Source organism: Cervus elaphus, chromosome 20, assembly GCF_910594005.1.
Source record: "Cervus elaphus chromosome 20, mCerEla1.1, whole genome shotgun sequence".
NCBI lineage: Eukaryota > Metazoa > Chordata > Mammalia > Artiodactyla > Cervidae > Cervus > Cervus elaphus.
The window spans coordinates 84,074,347-84,092,794 of record NC_057834.1 but is presented as its reverse complement, the minus strand read 5'-3'; the positions used below and the strand labels follow the sequence as shown (position 1 = coordinate 84,092,794).

The 18,448-nt window shown below is 37.7% G+C and overlaps 1 long non-coding RNA gene across 1 annotated transcript in view; it reads left to right on the top strand.

The window, feature by feature from the left end:
* Window positions 1–17,684, top strand: part of LOC122677436 — a 91,792-nt gene extending 74,108 nt beyond the window's left edge. The window contains exons 2-3 of the long non-coding RNA XR_006335783.1: window positions 569–601; window positions 17,640–17,684. This is a non-coding gene — a long non-coding RNA (uncharacterized LOC122677436). The remainder of the gene's footprint in view (window positions 1–568; window positions 602–17,639) is intronic.
* Window positions 17,685–18,448: the final 764 nt, after the last annotated feature.

Sequence of the window (18,448 nt, the reverse complement as noted above, 5' to 3'; positions counted from 1 at the left end):
ACCTGAGTGGTTTCATCTTAGTGTTATAAGGTAGAAAAACACTGGATTTGAAAGACCTAGGTTTCAAGTCCAAGATATACCACTTATTAGTTATAACTCTAGTCAATTTATTGGATCTTAACAGTAAAATGGGGAGATTAATCCTAATATTTTTATTTGCTTGTGATGTTTCTGATATTTAACTTATATTAGTAAGCATTGCCTATTATGATTTTGGAAGTGAATAAATATATAAGAAAAAATGACCATCTACTTAAATATCATTTCTTATTTAGATTCTAGAGATTATATCCAAGAGATGGAACATGTATTCTCTGTTGTTCAGTGTTTGTTATTTAATGATGTATAATACGTAATCTCAACTGCATTTCCAGGTGCCTTTGATCAGTTTGTGTACCAGATACAAACTTGTTTAGAGAGCTAAGTTCTACTTGTCATTACCAGCTTTATTTGAATAGATTTTTCATTGAAATTAATATTGTTTCTTAATGAAAAGATGGGTTGGTAATAACTTTAAGGGTGAGCTTTACTGACATGTTTGCTCTCCTTTTTTCCTTTCTTCCTTCAGAAGTTTCTTGGCATTCCTCTCAGCATGAAGCAGGTAAGGATCCCACTGGGCACACGGTAATCTTTGTGGATAAATGGTCCATATAGAAAAATCTGTTGGCTTATCATCTAGTGACAGCCTCCCAACGACCTTTCTCCCTACTGTGAGAGTCACTGGCTGAATCATAAGTTGATTAACAGTGAAAAAAAAGAAAAAGAGTCTCCTAGGGTATAACAAATAGGCATTGTCATACATACAGCAGCTGAAAATGAAACCAACACAATATTTTTCTGGAGGAGAGTTTGGTACATATATTGACATTCTTAAAATATGGTTACTCTTTGATCTAGTAATTTCACATTTATGAAATTATTATAAAAAAACAGTTAACTGTACAAATGGGTATGTACAAGGATGTTCATTGCAGCATTGTTTATAATAATGAAAAATTGGATACTAAATGGTCAACAAAAGGGTTACGGTATTTTTATCTGACAGAATAACACATATCCTTTTAAAAATGTAAAAAATACATAAAGCTATAAGAAAATATAAAATAAAGTTAGGTGAATTAAAGCAATATATTAAACTGTATAGTTATGTGACATTTGTGATAAAATATTTATGTTTATATACTAGATAAAAACTGCAGAGATGTGTTTCAAAAGGCACAAGAGTTGCATTAGTACTGTTAAAGGTGATCTCATTTTCTTCTTATGCTTTTCTATACAATAAGCATGCTTTCATTTTGTAATCACTTAAAGATAATTGCAATATTGAAAGCATGTCTGTTTTCTAGAATTATAAATGCCATCAGCAGGTATTTTTAAAATCTTTGTTCATTGCTGTATGCTCAAAACTTTAGAAGAATAACTAACCACAGTAGGGACTCAATTAGTAACTGTTTAGTGTATGAGTACTTGCTCTATTCTTTTCTTTTCAAACACTATCAGAGATCTAGCAACTTCTTAGGACAGTTATGTTGAAATAGAAAGGAGCTCAGATGTCCCAGTTCCCCAAAGAGAATATACAGAAAAATCTTAGAGACTTAAGGTAATATTGTTAATGCTTTAAAAATACCCACAGTTTAGTTCATTTTATTTTTGGATTTTAACGTGGAGTGAAATAAAGTGAAAGAGACTCAGTCATATCCCACTCATTGCGACCCCATGGACTATACAGTCCATGGAATTCTCTAGGCCAGAATACTGGAGTGGGTAGCCATTCCCTTCTCCAGGGGATCTTCCCAAACCAGGGATCAAACCCAGGTCTACCGCATTGCAGACAGATTCTATACCAGCTGAGCCACAAGGGAAGCCCTTTAAGGTGGAGACCAGGTATCAAAACAAAGAGATAACAAATGACAGTGTATAAAAAGTAGTTATTTGTTTCCCTATTTATTCAACAAAAATTATATAAAGTGCTGAGACTCTAGCAGCAAATTATAGTTTATATTTGTTGTAGTGTTAGTCTCCCAGCATCTCCTAAATTCACTAATAACTGGGGAATTTCTCAGTCACCAGGTAAATTCCAGATACTTAATTTTCAAACTTCTCTTACAACTAGGGCCCAAGAATTTGATCTAGATTTACTCCATCACACATTTCCATGCAAAATTTTGGTTAGGGGACATATTTCAGGAAGAAGAAAGCACAATGTGGAATTCATTTTTCTGGTGATGGTAACTGGAGGAGAACTATTGTATTGTATGGGAGAACTATTGTATTGTATGGGTTTCAATTACTGCACCTTGGGGTTGAAACCCAGGTTTCAGTAGACAGGAAAAGCTGGGGCTCCCAGCAACAATGGAAAACTGTCTTGTTATCAACATTTTCACTGTAATTTGTATTTTGTCCTGGTTGGATAGCCTCCAGTGATTCTTTGGCCTTTACAAGGATTCTTTGAATTGCCTAAAATTGTCCCACCATGCTCCCCTTTCTAAGAATAGAAAACTCAACACAACATTTCCTATCATCTTGTATTCTACCTTACCACAGTCACCCAATCCCACTGCATGCCAAATATTGCTACCACCAAACTTCAGTTTTAGGTGTCCATTCCTTAATCACTATCTTTTTTCTCCAGGCCTCTCCTTCAAGTTTTCCTGCCTCAGTAATTCTTTGAACGTTTGATTCTACCCTTTTCACTGTCTATTGTTACCATTCATGTCCTCACTTCCTTCCTCAGTTGGTTATTGAGTGATATGTTATTATAATAATTATTTCACACATGTTAATTCTGACTGGTGTCACTTTACACTCAACCCTCAGAATATCAAAATGCCCTTTAGAGATGTCCAGATAGCCTGATATGTCTCTGCTCAGTCAGTCTCCTCTTACATATCTGAGACAATTTCTGACAACATCCTTCTCTCTTATCCCCATCTATAGGATGCCAAATTGACTGTCCCTGTAAGTTATACCACCTAATTTACCACGTCATTTGTGTCTGCACCCAAGTACTGTGCATCTCAGTCCATTATGGTACTTGAACTGTCTTTGGTCCACAGAGACTACCCTTTATTTTCTCATCCTGAATTGCTTCATTCTACCTGCTAAAGGAACTGGCAATTAGCCCCTCTCAATTCAGATCATTGACATTTTCTTTTTCTTGTCGTTATTTATTTGGCTGCATCGGGCTTTAGTTTCAGCACACAGGATCTTTGTTGCATCATGTGGGATCTTTCGTTGTGGCACACAGACTCTAGTTGTGACACACAGGCTCCAGAGCTCGTGGGCTTGGTAGATGTAGCATGTGGTCTTGGTTGCTATGCAGTGTGTGAAATCTTGGCTCCCTGACCAGCTCCCTGACCAGGGATCAAACCCACATCTCCTTCAGTGCAAGGCAGATTAACCCCTGGACCACCTAGGAAATTCCCACATTTTTTTTTTTTAACAAGATTGTTTCCATCAGTGTACCATAAATTGTAAAATATTCTACAAATAATTATAGATTGACCTCATTACATTCTCCAGTGAGCTAAGCATTTCTCTGCTCTCCTTTATAGCAAACTTCCTCAAAAGAGTTGTTTCTTAGTTTTCACTTTCTCGTATCTGCAGTCACCTCAGGACAAGCTGCCACAACCAGTTTTCAGCCTGGACCACTGCAGTAGCCTCTTCTGTGTCTCCTTGCTTCCTCACTCCACCGACCTATACTCTAGAGCCACTAGAATGAGCTTTTAGAAATAAAAATAAGGTCAAGTCACAGCTTATGAAATTTCCCAGTGCTTTCATCTTACTGAAATAAAAGTCACAAGGCCTTGCCAGAGCCTATAAGAGACTGAGCTAACATCAGGGTTACTTTTCCTACCTCATCTCCCATTTCTTTAACCCTTCCCCCTCCTTTGTTCCTCTTCTTTTGTTAAAACATTCTAAAAATGCTCTTATCGATGAGCTAGTGAGTTTGTTGTTTCTTTTCCCTTGAATATTCTTCCTGTAAGTGGTAACTGTCTATGTGCTTGCATGCATGCTAAGTTGCTTCAGTCCTGTCCAACTCTGTGTGACCCCATGGACTGCAGCCTACCAAGCTCCTCTGTCCATGGAACTCTCCAGGGAAGAATACTGGAGTGGGTTGTCATACCCTCCTCCAGAGGATCTTCCCAACCCAGAGATCGAACCTGTGTCTCTTATATCTACCTGCATTGGCATGTGGATTCTTTACCAGTAGTGCCACCGGGGAAGCCCCAGTTACTGTCTCTCTTAATTCAAAATTTTGTTCACATATTACAGCTCAGTGGAAAATTTTTCTCCTCATTCTATATATGTATCTATCTATCTATCTATAGATATAGATATAGATATCTCCTGAGTGCTCTTTGTTTATCCTGATTTCTTTTTCTTCAAATGACTTATTACTTTTGACATATAGGGATTTCCTGATTACTCAGATGGTAAAGAATCTGCCTGAAATGCAGGAGACCCGGATTCAATTCCTGGTTCAGTAAGATCCCCTGGAGAAGGGCATGGCAACCCACTCCAGTATTCTTGCCTGGAGAATTCCATGGACAGAGGAGCAAGGAGGCTATAGGCCATGGTGTCCCAAAGAGTTGGACATGACCAAGCACCTAACACCCCATTTTCTGACATATATTATGCAATTATTTGTTTATTATCAACTTACTCCCAGTAGAATATTATCGCCTTGAGAGCAAGAATCTTGTTATGATCGTTGCTACATTTCCAGTGCTTAGTGGCACTGAGTAAATAATGAATGAGTTTGTTGAATGAGTACCCAGGGTCCTACAAAAGCAAAGAGGAGTGAGTATCATACTCTTCTTAAGAGGTGCTTCAGAGAAGGTGACTTTGGAGCAAGTATTGAGTAATGAGACATATGCCAACAACTGAAAGAGAGAGGAGAGACTATTGTCATTGAAGAGTTAATGGTATAAATAGTATGGTTGGAAGCACAGAGAAATGTAAGTTTTCATTCTAGAGAGATGGATATTTCCTTATAGACTGAATGTAGGAATAAATGGAACCAGTGTGGCATGAGTGAGACTGGGGGGCTGGGATGGAGTTTTCAGAGATAAACTCAGAATGGTAGACCCTATGATAAATGTGTTAGGCTTAGTCTTCCAAAGTTTAGTGGTATAACTCTATGAATCCTATACCATTCCAAAGATGTTTTTCTACATTGTTCATATGATTATTTTATTGAGTATTGGACAGAAAATTGAACCATTCTGTATTTCTGAAAATGGTGCAGAACTAAAAATCCAATTGGCTAATTTATGTCTTCCTTTCTGAAAAAAATCTAATGCTTCTCATATTTTTCAGCCTCCACCAAATAGCATTCTGTATAAATTATGCACATGAGCTATGTTTATATGAAGTGACAAATCAGAGATTCAATCACTATTTGAATGAACAGTGTTGTCTTGCATTAATCTGATTCAAGAATAACAAAGGAAAAGGATTCTTTTTGTCATAGACAGTGGCTCTTAACCCTCTGAGACTGATAAATCTGTGGATAGGCTAACCAGAAAAATATGCTAAACAGATATGAGAAGTTCTGAACAAAATTTTAGAAGATTTTAGATGCCACTCCAAGGCCATTCATACTTTCCTTATGTCCAGTGGCTAGATTAGTATTCCCCTTTCTAACAGTTGTTTATTACACATATAGTAAGCTGAAAATGTATGGAATGAGACATTTTTAAAATTAAGGACTTGAGAGAGATTATTGACATATGAATATTTTTAATATTTTTGATGTCATTATTCATCCAGTATGTTCTTGAATGATTTTTAAAAACCTTTGGTTCTCTAAATATACAATAAGTCTTGGATATTAGTCTTTCAATCTAAAGAAAAAATAAGAGACAGAAAATAGTATTTGATTAGCAGAATTTTAAAAAACATAGACAAAATTAGAATATTTCTATATTACTGATGAAATGGTAAAACAAACGGCAGTTAAGATATTTAGTCTCAAAAATTTGACCAACAGACCAAATGTAATGAGAATTTTATTGGTTAGGATATTGATTAGCTTTGACTACAATTATAAAAAACTATAACTCAAAGTTGTTTAATTCTAGAGAAAGCTTACTGTTACACATGTAAATAGTTTTTATATAAGATGATTCCAAAGTTGACTAGTTCAGTAGTTCAGCAACATCATCAGATTAAAGTTCTTCTCACTTTCCTACTGCCACAACTTCATGGAACTGTCTTGGTCCTCAGGCCAGCTGTCCTATGGTGGCAGTTATAGTTATCACAGTTCCAGCAGTCATATTCAGATATGTCAACATCCAGAGGAATAAAATGGCAGTCTGTTCTTCATGTGTCTTTCTAAAGTCTCTCAGACTTAGGAGAACCCTTGTTAGATTGAATTGTCTAGAATGGGTCATATGTCCATTTGTAAACTAATCATTGTTAGGGAGAATGGAGTATCCTTAATAGGGTTAAATTGTTCAAGATTTGCTCCTGAGCTGAGAAATTATAGTATAGTATGTATATATATATATATATATATATACATATACATACATATATATATTCCTACTTTGGGGCTCTATCCATAATTGCACTACCGTACAATTGCACTCCGCACAATTGCACAAACTACTGCACAGTTGCACACATCTCACACACTAGTAAAGTAATGCTTAAAATTCTCCAAGCCAGGCTTCAGCAATACGTGAACTGTGAACTTCCAGATGTTCAAGCTGGTTTTAGAAAAGGCAGAGGAACCGGAGATCAAATTGTCAACATCTGCTGGATCATCAACAAAGCAAGAGAGTTACATAAAAACATCTATTTATGCTTTATTGACTATGCCAAAACCTTTGACTGTGTGGATAACAATAAACTGTGGAAAATTCTGATAGAGATGGGAATACCAGACCACCTGACCTGCCTCTTGAGAAACCTGTATGCAGGTCGGAAGCAACAGTTAGAACTGGACATGGAACAACAGACTGGTTCCAAATAGGAAAAGGAGTAGATCAAGGTTGTATATTGTCACTGTGCTTATTTAACTTATATGCAGAGTACATCATGAGAAATGCTGGCCTGGAGGAAGCACAAGCTGAAATCAAGATTGCCTGGAGAAATATCAGTAACTTCAGATATGCAGATGACACTACCCTTATGGCAGAAAGTGAAGAGGAACTAAAGAGCCTCTTGATGAAAGTGAAAGAGAAGAGTGAAAACGTTGGCTTAAAGCCCAACATTCAAAAAACTAAGATCATGGCATCCGGTCCCAACAATTCATGGCAAATAGAGGGAGAAACAATGGAAACAGTGTCTGATTTTATTTTGTGGCGGGGGGGGGGGGGGGGCTCCAAAATTACTGCAGAGGGTGACTGCAGCCATGAAAAAAAAGACCCCTACTCCTTGGAAGAAAAGTCATGTCCAGCCTAGACAGCATATTAAAAAGCAGAAACATTACTTTGCCAGCAAAGTCCGTCTAATCAAGGTTATGGTTTTTCCAGTAGCCATGTATGGATGTGAGAGTTGGACTGTGAAGAAAGCTGAGTGCCGAAGAATTAATGTTTTTGAACTGTGGTGTTGGAGAAGACTCTTGAGAGTCCCTTGGACTGCAAGGAGATCCAACCAGTCCATCCTAAAGGAGATAAGTCCTGGGAGTTCATTAGAAGGACAGATGTTGAAGCTGAAACTCCAATACTTTGGCCATCTGATGGGAAGAGCTGACTCATTTGAAAAGACCCTGATGCTGTGAAAGATTGAAGGTGGAACGAGAAGGGGATGACAGAGGATCAGATGGTTGGATGGCATCACTGACTCAATGGACATGGGTTTGTGTAGAGTCTGGCAGTTGGTGATGGACAGGGAGGCCTGGCATACTGCAGTTCTTGGGGTTGCAAAGAGTTGGACACAACTGAGCAACTGAACTGAACTGAACTGGGGCTCTATCCATCCAGGATAGGATCTGTAGGGGCATTTTGTTAAGCCTGGTCAGTGATTTTTGGGAGGTTGGTTGATTTTTGATTAGCTTAATGTATGTTAGCCTAAGCCTCACCTCATAACTGCTGAATTGTAATGTCTAAGACAGCGTCTGTGATATTTGGAAAATCTTAACATTTGAGAACACAGCTTTTTATATATAATAATATAATATAATATAACATTATATCCCCTGAAGTATAGAATTGTATTTTCTGAGGTATAGGTTCATGGATTAAAAGGGGGGAGGTTCCTTTAGCAAGGAAGGGAGGAAAATTATAGTAGGCAACCACTAAGCTCTCTTGTAAGAGTTGGACAAAAATATGACAGAAAACATTTTCTTATCAAAGTAGGGTTATTTAGAGAATATATCTACATTGACTTCATTGAGTGATGGTCAGATGAAAAATATCAAGATAGTTAGCTTCATATTAGTTAAGTAACATGCTTGTTGAATATAAATGGAAGCAACCACATAGTTTTATTGGAAATATATGTCAATATTTGGAAAGTATTGTGATTACATTGGGTAAATTAATTTAACCTCTGACACTGATTTTGTCATTTTAAAATGTATTTAAAGCAACTTGCCCTGCCTATTTCACAGACTTAACTTGGAAGCCAAATAATTATATAAGTGAAGGTTCTTTGTAAATGATAAGACATAATTCAAAAGTTGTTACTTAACAGGAAGGAGGAAGCTATGCAATGAAATACATGAGTCAAAGAAGAGTTGTTCCAAATATACTTGAAATGTTTTTCCACAAGTTAAGCAAATTCATGTGATATTTTTGTTTAGAGTCTGTTTCTCTCAGATTTCAAAGCACTTGACAAAAATAGTCTTACTAAATTGCTGCCAATGAGGCAGTTTACAAGCGTTATTGTGTTACATGTTAGGAAAAAAAGGTATTTGGAAATCTTGACTTATACAGGAACCAACAATACGTATAAGTAACGAAGCTAGAAGTAGAATCATTGTCTTCATATCTGTCTCATTTTTTTTTTTACAGGATTTGACCACTTTGACTTTAAAAATAAATTTTAACACTTTGTCTTAATTTCTGTTGTCATCTACAACTTTAAAATTTTGTATGTGAAAGAAAATATTAGTTTTGTATTATAAACCAGTACATGTGTGAACATAAACATAAATACATACTACAATGTATTCATACAAATATATATGTATTAAAATACATATTGTTCTTTGTGCAATTAACTATGATATGTTTTCTTTCGTATTAAATTTCACCAAAATATTTATTGCAATTTACTGAACTGATTTAATGAGCAATGAGAACGTCTTGACCCAGTGTTTGTGTCTGCATAAACAGTGAAACAATGTTAATCTAGAGATTCGGGGGCTCTATGGGCTTCCCAGGTGCCACTAGTGGTAAAGAACCCACCTGCCAATGCAGGAGACACATAAGACAGGGGTTTGATCACTAGGTCGGGAAGATCTCCTGGAGGAGGACATGGCAACCCACTCCAGTATTCTTGCCTGGAGAATCCCAAGGACAGAGGAGCCTAGCAGGCTACAGTCGATAGGGTCACAAAGACTCAGACATGACTGAAGTGACTTAGCAAAGCACATTCATCCAGCAGAGGTCCTAAAGGTGTGTTTTGTTAGGACTAATCAGTGGATTTTTTTTGTTTGTTTTTTGGTTGATTCGTTGGTTGGATTTTATTAGCCTAAGCTTCACCTTGGAATTCTGAATCATAATATCTAAGGTAGGGCCTGGGTTTACATATTTGAAAAATCTTCACAGTTGAGAATTCAACTTTTAATATTTTTTTGTGATTTAGTGTTTAATCACATGATCTCATTGTTAATATTCGACAGTACTAGATGTATCCATCAAACTCAACAGGTACCAAATTAAACTTAGAGTCTCTAAACAAACATCCAACTTGACCCTCCCTATCACTTCAGTGTTCCCAATCTCATATATACTTATATTCTTCTGTCATAGTCTCTGGGTTTTACATTTCTGCCTTGATGAAAGATGTTACCATATACTCAGTTACCAGTGAGCTAGTCTCTCTTTTACTCATCTCTCCTCCATAAATAAATTAATTAGCATTACTTATTATTTCTGCTTTAACTCCCCTTGCTTTAGTTCAAGATCTCCTCATTCTTTACCTAGTGTATTGCATTATCCCTCTTAGCTAATTTTCCTGTCTATCCTTATTCTTTTTAAATCAGTTTTTGTAGCTATAGGTTAGAAGAATCCCCAGAATCTTTGCTTAAAGCTCTTCAATGACTCTGTTTCTCAATAGGATAAACTTGGAACTATTTTGGGCATCAAACAAATAGCAAGGTTTTCATGACCAGACTTCTGTTTACCTCTCCTACTGTAATCACTGCAACTCCCCTTCATGCTTGCTTATCTTTGCTTTATTATATGTTCAACATGACCATGCATTTTCATATTTCTGTAGCATTGTGCATACCTGGACTCCTGACAGAGCTTCCCTATTTGACCCCTGTCTTTGGTCTTATCTTCTTTCAACCCATGTTTTGCACACCTGGTAGTTGTTGGAGAGTTACCATATACTCTAATTCTTTGTTATTTGTGTGCATGTGTGATCTTAGGCAAGTTATCGCCCTGTACCTTAGTTTGCCCTTTTAACTTGAGAGGATTTTTGCAAGGTGTAAACTTAAAACATGGACATTGCACATCACAATTTCTGGACATCTACAGAGAGGTCTTCTAATCCTTGGTTTTACAAACCACGTTTATAAAGTTACACCTAAGTGTTTTACATAATGAAGTTCACACACTTAGATTTGCTTTGAACAAATGATATATTATCTAAAAATACAATTTAATTCCGTGTGTAATTCTGTGTGGTTTTATCAAATCTCTACTTTTTGCTAGATCTGGAGGTAAAAAGTAAATAAACTCTGTACTTGCAGTCATTTTTCATCAACATCAGAAATTCTAAAACATTTTTAAGGCATTTACATACTTCTAATAAGGATAATAACTTCTGTAAAATATTTTGTAGCATTATATCTTTTTTCTTTTCTGGGGGGTAGCCTAAATGCCAAAACAACAGACTGGTTCCAAATAGGAAAAGGAGTACATCAAGGCTGTATATTGTCACCCTGCTTATTTAACTTCTATGCAGAGTACATCATGAGAAACCCTGGGCTGGAAGAAGCACAAGCTGGAATTAAGATTGCTGGGAGAAATATCGATAACCTCAGATATGCAGATAACACCACCTTTATGGCAGAAAGTGAAGAGGAACTAAAAAGCCTCTCGATGAAAGTGAAAGAGGAGAGTGAAAAAGTTGGCTTAAAGCTCAACATTCAGAAAACTAAGATCATGGCATCTGGTCCCATCACCTCATGGGAAATAGATGGGGACACAATGGAAACAGTGTCAGACTTTATTTTTTGGGGCTCCAAAATCACTGCAGATGGTGATTACAACCAGGAAATTAAAAGACGCTTACTTCTTGGAAGGAAAGTTATGACCAACCTAGATAGCATATTAAAAAGCAGAGACGTTACTTTGCCAACAAAGGTCCATCTGGTCAAGGCCATGGTTTTTCCAGTGGTCATGTATGGATGTGAGAGTTGGACTGTGAAGAAAGCTGAGTGCCAAAAAATTGATGCTTTTGAACTATAGTGTTGGAGAAGACTCTTGAGAGTCCCTTGGACTGCAAGGAGATTCGACCAGTCCATCCTGAAGGAGATAAGTCCTGGGTGTTCATTGGAAGGACTGATGCTGAAGCTGAAACTCCAGTACTTTGGCCACCTCATGCGAAGAGTTGACTCATTGGAAAAGACCCTGATGCTGGGAGGGATTGGGGGCAGGAGGAAAAGGGGACGACAGAGGATGAGATGGCTGGATGGCATCACCTACTCGATGGACATGAGTTTGAGTAAACTCTGGGATTTGGTGATGGACAGGGAGGCCTGGCGTGCTGTGATTCATGGGGTCACATAAAGTCGGACACGACTGAGCAACTGAACTGAACTGCACTGAAATGCCAAAAATTTGAAAACTGGGTTAACATTTGTAAATAAAAGCATCATAATGCTTTAAAATGGTCATGGATTGATCAATTTGGAAGGATAAGATTATATAGCATTAACTTCACTCAAAATTTTTTAAAAAAGTAATGATCTATTAAATAGAGTAAATAGCAGTTGAATGAAGTTTAAAAATAATGCCAGTATTTGCAAGAAAAGAGGAATCACGAAAAAATGAACCATACTGTCTTGGAACAAAAATAGAGCTTATAGCTAAGTAAGATTTAAGTGCAAAGTGGGACAAATTAATCAGAAATATACATGCTCAATAGGTAGAAAAGCCTGCTAGAATGAAGCAAGATAGCTGCAGGGGCTCGGGGCAAATCTCTCTGTGGCTTAGGAAGCGCTCAAAAGGAGAGTGGCTGAAGAGAAGCATTTCCTTTTCCAAAGATTTTCAAAACATTGCCCAAATCTCACCCTCTTGGGAAAATAGTACACACAAAACAGTTGGCATGGTAGGTGATATATATTTCCTAGGGTAGCCTCTCAGGAAAAAAGAGCCAGCTGCTGGCTCTATCTTACATGAGTAATAGAAACTGGGGAATAATCCAAGGAATATCAGAATAGTATAAATATCCAAGAGCAGAGAGAAATATTACACAGGGTCAGGAAATTAAAATGAGAAAAAGGGTCAGGAAATTAGTTAAGTAAAAATTTAGTTCCGGTTTTAAGAAGAAAACAGCTAGAGTCCAACAACTCTGCTATTCAAAAATCATTCAGTTCAGTTCAGTCAGTCAGTCGTGTCCGACTCTTTGTGACCCCGTGAATCACACTACGCCAGGCCTCCCTGTCCATTACAAACTCCCGGAGTTTATTCAAACTCATGCCCATCAAGTCGGTGATGCCATCCAGCCATCTCATCGTCTGTTGTCCCCTTCTGCTGCCCCCAATCCCTCCCAGCATCAGGGTCATTCCCCATGGGTCAACTCTTCTCATGAGGTGGCCAAAGTACTGGAGTTTCAGCTTCAGCATCAGTCCTTCCAATGAACACCCAGGACTTATCTCCTTCAGGATGGACTGGTCGAATTTCCTTGCAGTCCAAGGGAATCTCAAGAGTCTTCTCCAACACTATAGTTCAAAAGCATCAATTTTTTGGTGCTCAGCTTTCTTCACAGTCCAAATCTCACATCCATACATGACCACTGGAAAAACCATAGCCTTGACCAGATGGACCTTTGTTGACAAAGTAATGTCTCTGCTTTTTAATATGCTATCTAGGTTGGTCATAACTTTCCTTCCAAGAAGTAAGCGTCTTTTAATTTCCTGGTTGTAATCACCATCTGCAGTGATTTTGGAGCCCCCAAAAATAAAGTCTGACACTGTTTCCACTGTCTCCCTATCTATTTCCCATGAGGTGATGGGACCAGATGCCATGATCTTAGTTTTCTGAATGTTGAGCTTTAAGCCAACTTTTTCACTCTCCTCTTTCACTTTCATCGAGAGGCTTTTTAGTTCCTCTTCACTTTCTGCCATAAGGGTGGTGTTATCTGCATATCTGAGGTTATTGATATTTCTCCCAGCAATCTTGATTCCAGCTTATGCTTCTTCCAGTTCAGCGTTTCTCATGATGTACTCTGCATGTAAGTTAAATAAGCAGGGTGACAATATACAGCCTTGACCTACTCCTTCTCCTATTTGGAACCAGTCTGTTGTTCCATGTCCAGTTCTAACTGTTGCTTCCTGACCTGCATACCGGTTTCTCAAGAGGCAGGTCAGGTGGTCTGGTATTCCCATCTCCTTCAGAATATTCAAAAATAGACTACTACAAAAAGTGTCTGAAAGCTATGACACAGAGAATGCACTAATTTCCAGATGACAAAGACGAAGATATATTGCCTCAGACTGATCTTTTTATCAGAGCAAGATTGAACGGATAACCTATTTGGTCTTTTCCATCTCTAGCTCTTTTTTTATTTCCACTTCCATTATTCTGTGAATATACAAGAAAGAGGAATATAATATTGCTAAACCTCAGGTATGATTTATTGGCTTACTGTATCTTTAAGATAATACATGTACATTGTGTTCTGATACTTGATAGTGCATTTTTTCATGAGTAGCCGTGAGTAGAGTAAACAGACTCATAAAGCCTATTTAAAGTGTCAGTGTATAAGTTACTGCTGGGTGGTGTCTTGGGGCTGCATTAACTTATACATGCACTTTTTCTTCCTTTCATTTCTCTCTCTCCTCCCCTTTTTAATTAATAGATTTTCTCACTCGTGAGCATTTAGCATTGCCTTGTTTGCCTGACATAGTTCCCTTTGGGGTTTCCCCCGTGGATATTGTAGAAGGACATGGGGGAAACAGTTTGATGAATCACAATTTGTTGAAGGCAGTTATGTTAGTAGCGATAGAGAAATGGAATATTTGCAAAATGCCAGAGGTGAAGAAATAGGACACACATGATTAAAGTTCCCATAAAATCAAAGCTGTCAAAGCAACAAAAGCCATAAAAAAGAAATATTCCGGCAACGTCAGTCTCCCCACACATCCAGGGGTGCCATGAAGCATATTACTGAAGAAAGTCCGTTAGGAGCAGAGGAAGGATTTTTTCCCATTGCCTATGAAAACATGTGCTGAGCTATAAATGTTCTCTGCCTCAGGAATTTTAGCTTGAGACACCTGGGAACTGCAACCTTAAAACAGCATTCAGAGCACAAACACTGACAGCCCTGTTTGAAAACTTTGAAGAACGGGTGGGGGGAAGATGAGGAGGGAGGAGTGGTGAATTGAGGAAGGAGATTCAAAGGCTGAGGTCGACTTTGAGGAACCCTAATAGAAGATCTGGAATCTTGCACTGAATAACACCTGTATTGTCCTTTCATAAAGATAGTATTCAGAGAGCCAGAAGTATGGAAAATGTCCCATTTCCTTCCCAGGATCCACAACTATGGGGCAGGTGGAAACTGCTGAGTGATATGTGACATGTGTGTTTAGAGAATAAAATGGTAAGTATTCCTTACCTGATGAGATCCACCTCTTTTGGCAGGAGTGGTTGATTAGAAAGGAACACAATCTGTAAACTTCAGAGATTAACCTAAATACCTAGGGAGGTACCAAGAAGGGGTCACAGTGACTGCTTTTGCTGCCCTGCCTGGAAAATTGTCTGATTGTAAGGTAGACTTCTAACATTAGAGATACATTCTGAAGTTGCGATCAGGTTTTGAGTGAAGAGAGTACAGAAAACTCAGGGGCTAACCAAAGAACAGATTTGGAGTATGGTTAAAAAAGAAACAAACTACATTAGCTTCTTATGGAAAATATATCACAATTTTTTAAAAAAAATCACATTTTTTTTTTTGGCCAGGATACTAGTGCCATCGTTTAAAATACTTCTGCTAACACATAAAAGCATTCTGCGGCTGTTTGGTGTGAATTTAGTTGCATGCAAATGGCCTGACACTGTGAATCCAGGATCACTTTCTGATGAAGAGCTTGTTTTCCTCTCCTCCAATCTTATTTGACATCTCTAGTAGTAGTGGTGATGAAATAATGGGAGTAAAGATGCAAAAGTGGAGGAAATTGAAAATCCCCTTATAGTACAGATACTCTCCGCCAGTAGGAATATCCTAGAAGGCTAAAAAGCAGAATACACTGTGGTGACAAGCAGGTAGGAGGGATATCAGATAGGTCTCAGCAGACGCTCAATGGTATCAATCTTCTGCAAATTGTTTTTGTTAATTTGTGTCTAAACTTCCCAAGAAGGCTCCTTTTACTGACACTCAGGGCTTCTTGGAGCCACTTAATTACTTTCATCTCATACATACTGGTCAAAAAATAATAAACAGACTTTTCCTGAAATTGGCTTTACTCTGCATGGAGCTCAGGCATAAGAAGAGCCTGAGTGTCTACACAGTTCTGTCTACACAGCAGACTGGTGAAATGTGCACCACTTACCAAATGTTGGGTCTTCAGACCTGTCATTTTCAAAACAAAGGAACTGACACCAGATATGTCTATAATGCCTCTTCTGGATGAAAAACTTAACAATTTTAAGTAAATTAACTTCTCTTAGTCTGTTTTCCTATCTTTGAGATGGAGATATTAAAATTAATCCTTCTTTTCCCCCAGGGCTGTTGTAAACCTGCCTGTTGCAAACTTTATAATATATATAAGTATGTGTTTAGTCACTCAGTCATGTCCAACTCTTTGCGACCCCATGGACTGCAGCCCACCAGACCTCTCTATCCATGGGATTCTCCAGGCAAGATTACTGGAGTGGTTATCATGCCCTCCTCCGAGATATATAAGTATAAGGAATCATTTTTATTAGTATCATCATCATCACTATTATATCTTTGCTTTTAATATTTTCCTATAAACATTAACCATTTAGAAGTTGTTTGATTTCTTGAATGGATTAAAAGAAAAAGCAAAATGCATTTTTTAATACCTTTTGTAAGATTTTGCTCCAACTTATTATTTAAAAATATCTTAATTTAACTTGCAATAAAATAGGTACTGTGTAATTATAATCATTTCCATAGTAGCGGACCGGTGGTGGGTGGCAGGGGGGTGAGTCGCAAAGGTCTGAGACTTGACTACAGGTTCAAGCAGCAGTAGAAACTGCCTTGGGACTGAATAAGCTCTTATTCAAGTAAAACTGTTGAAAAACACTGCCAGGGGAATACAGAAAATAACTGGGGAAGGAAATTGCTTTTGGAATAAATGTTCTGTTCTTTCAAGTTTGCTCTGGTAGAAAAGTGCCCCTTTGAAGAGACTTAATAGAACCATTAGAAGGACCAAACATGAAGTATCTCATGAAATCTTAAAAGGTTTATTTTACAATCATTTTCCTAAAAGTGTATGTGGAAGGAAAAGAAACCAAAGAGATGAAATTTACACTTTTGTACAAATGCACGAGTCTATTTGATGTAGAATAATTACTGATGTCTAAATCTAGTCCTAATATGCTGTCTGATCTGTGCTTTGCCATGCTTCTTGTTTTTGTTTATGGATCAGGTGCTTACCCTTAGTTTGAACATCAAACCTAAGTGTATGGTTTTCCCTTGACTTACTCATTTATTGAACTTTTGGAGTTACTCTTAACACTTTAATTATACCCCATTCAAGTTCTCCTTAAATTTGGTGAAAGCTTTTGGCGTAACTGGCCCTTCTCTTACTTATCAGTTAGTACACAGTTACTGTGTACTATTGTTTATTCATTTGTTCAAAAAATTTGATTTCAGTGCCTGTCCCAGGTCCTGGGGATAAATGAATGTATAAAATACATCCCCTGGTTGCAAATAATTTGCAGTTAAATGCCATTTACAATGTAGGCCATTTAAATACAATAAAAGGGGCTGCAGTGTCCAGTGTTGCTTAAAGGAGGGGGGTCAAGATTTTTATATGTAATAATAGTTTGGCTGAGGCATGAAAGACCAGCAGGAATTAGCTTGCCCATTTTGAGGAGTCTTGAAGTGATGCAGGAAAAGGGGAAGTGAGGTATTTCTAGGCTCAGAATAGAAGGAGGGTTTATTATTGTGCTGGGGGGGGGGGGCATAATAGAATATCACGGGCTGAATTACCTAAAAACAGAAATTTATTTTTCACTGTTCTGTAAAACTTTCTTAGAAGTCTAAGATCCAAGTGCCCTCAAGTTTGTTTCCATAAGGTCTCTCTCTTCATCTTGCAGATAGCTGCCTTCTTGATGTGTCCTCACTACAATCTTACCTCTGAGTGAGTATACTCTTGCTGTCTCCTTATCTTATAAGGATAGTGGTCCTTTTGAATTAAGACCCAACCCTTATGACCTCATTTTACCTTTATTATCTCCTTAAGGCACCTTAGGGGTTAAAAATTCAATGTATTAATTTGAAGGGAACACAGCTCAGTCTCACAGAAGGTATGGACTTAATTTTAGCAGTTCAACTTCACTGAACTTTAGTCAATGAGGTAAAGGAATGGGAAAGATCATAAAATGCTGAAAGTCAGACTGTGCATCTAAGTTAATAAATTGTAGGGCAGTGGGGAACCACTGAATTCTATCTGATGTGCTATAGTAGTCAGATCTGCCCCTTTTAAGGATCACCTGGCTTCAGGGTAAAGGATGAATGGCATTGGGAGTCTGTGTCAGAGGCAAGATCAGATTCAGAAAGACTGGTTGACAGAGAATGGCAATTGTGGCTGCATCAGAAGTGGATAGATTAGGGAGAACTTTGGGAGATAGAATTGATATGAAATAATGATTAAGTGGGTATGGAAAGTGAAGGAGGATATCTGATTGATGTTGACTTTGCACTATTTGGGGGAACTTCATACATAATGAATTAAGTAATGTAGGAAAAGTACTTGGATTTAGGAATCAGGCAGGAGATGATGTAACCTGCTTCAACATGGTGAGTTTAAGGTCTGTAGAACATCAAGATGAAGATGCCTAGATAGATTTGTAAGCTTGAATTCCAGGAAAGAGGTCTTATATGAGATCAGTTGGAAATTTTTAGA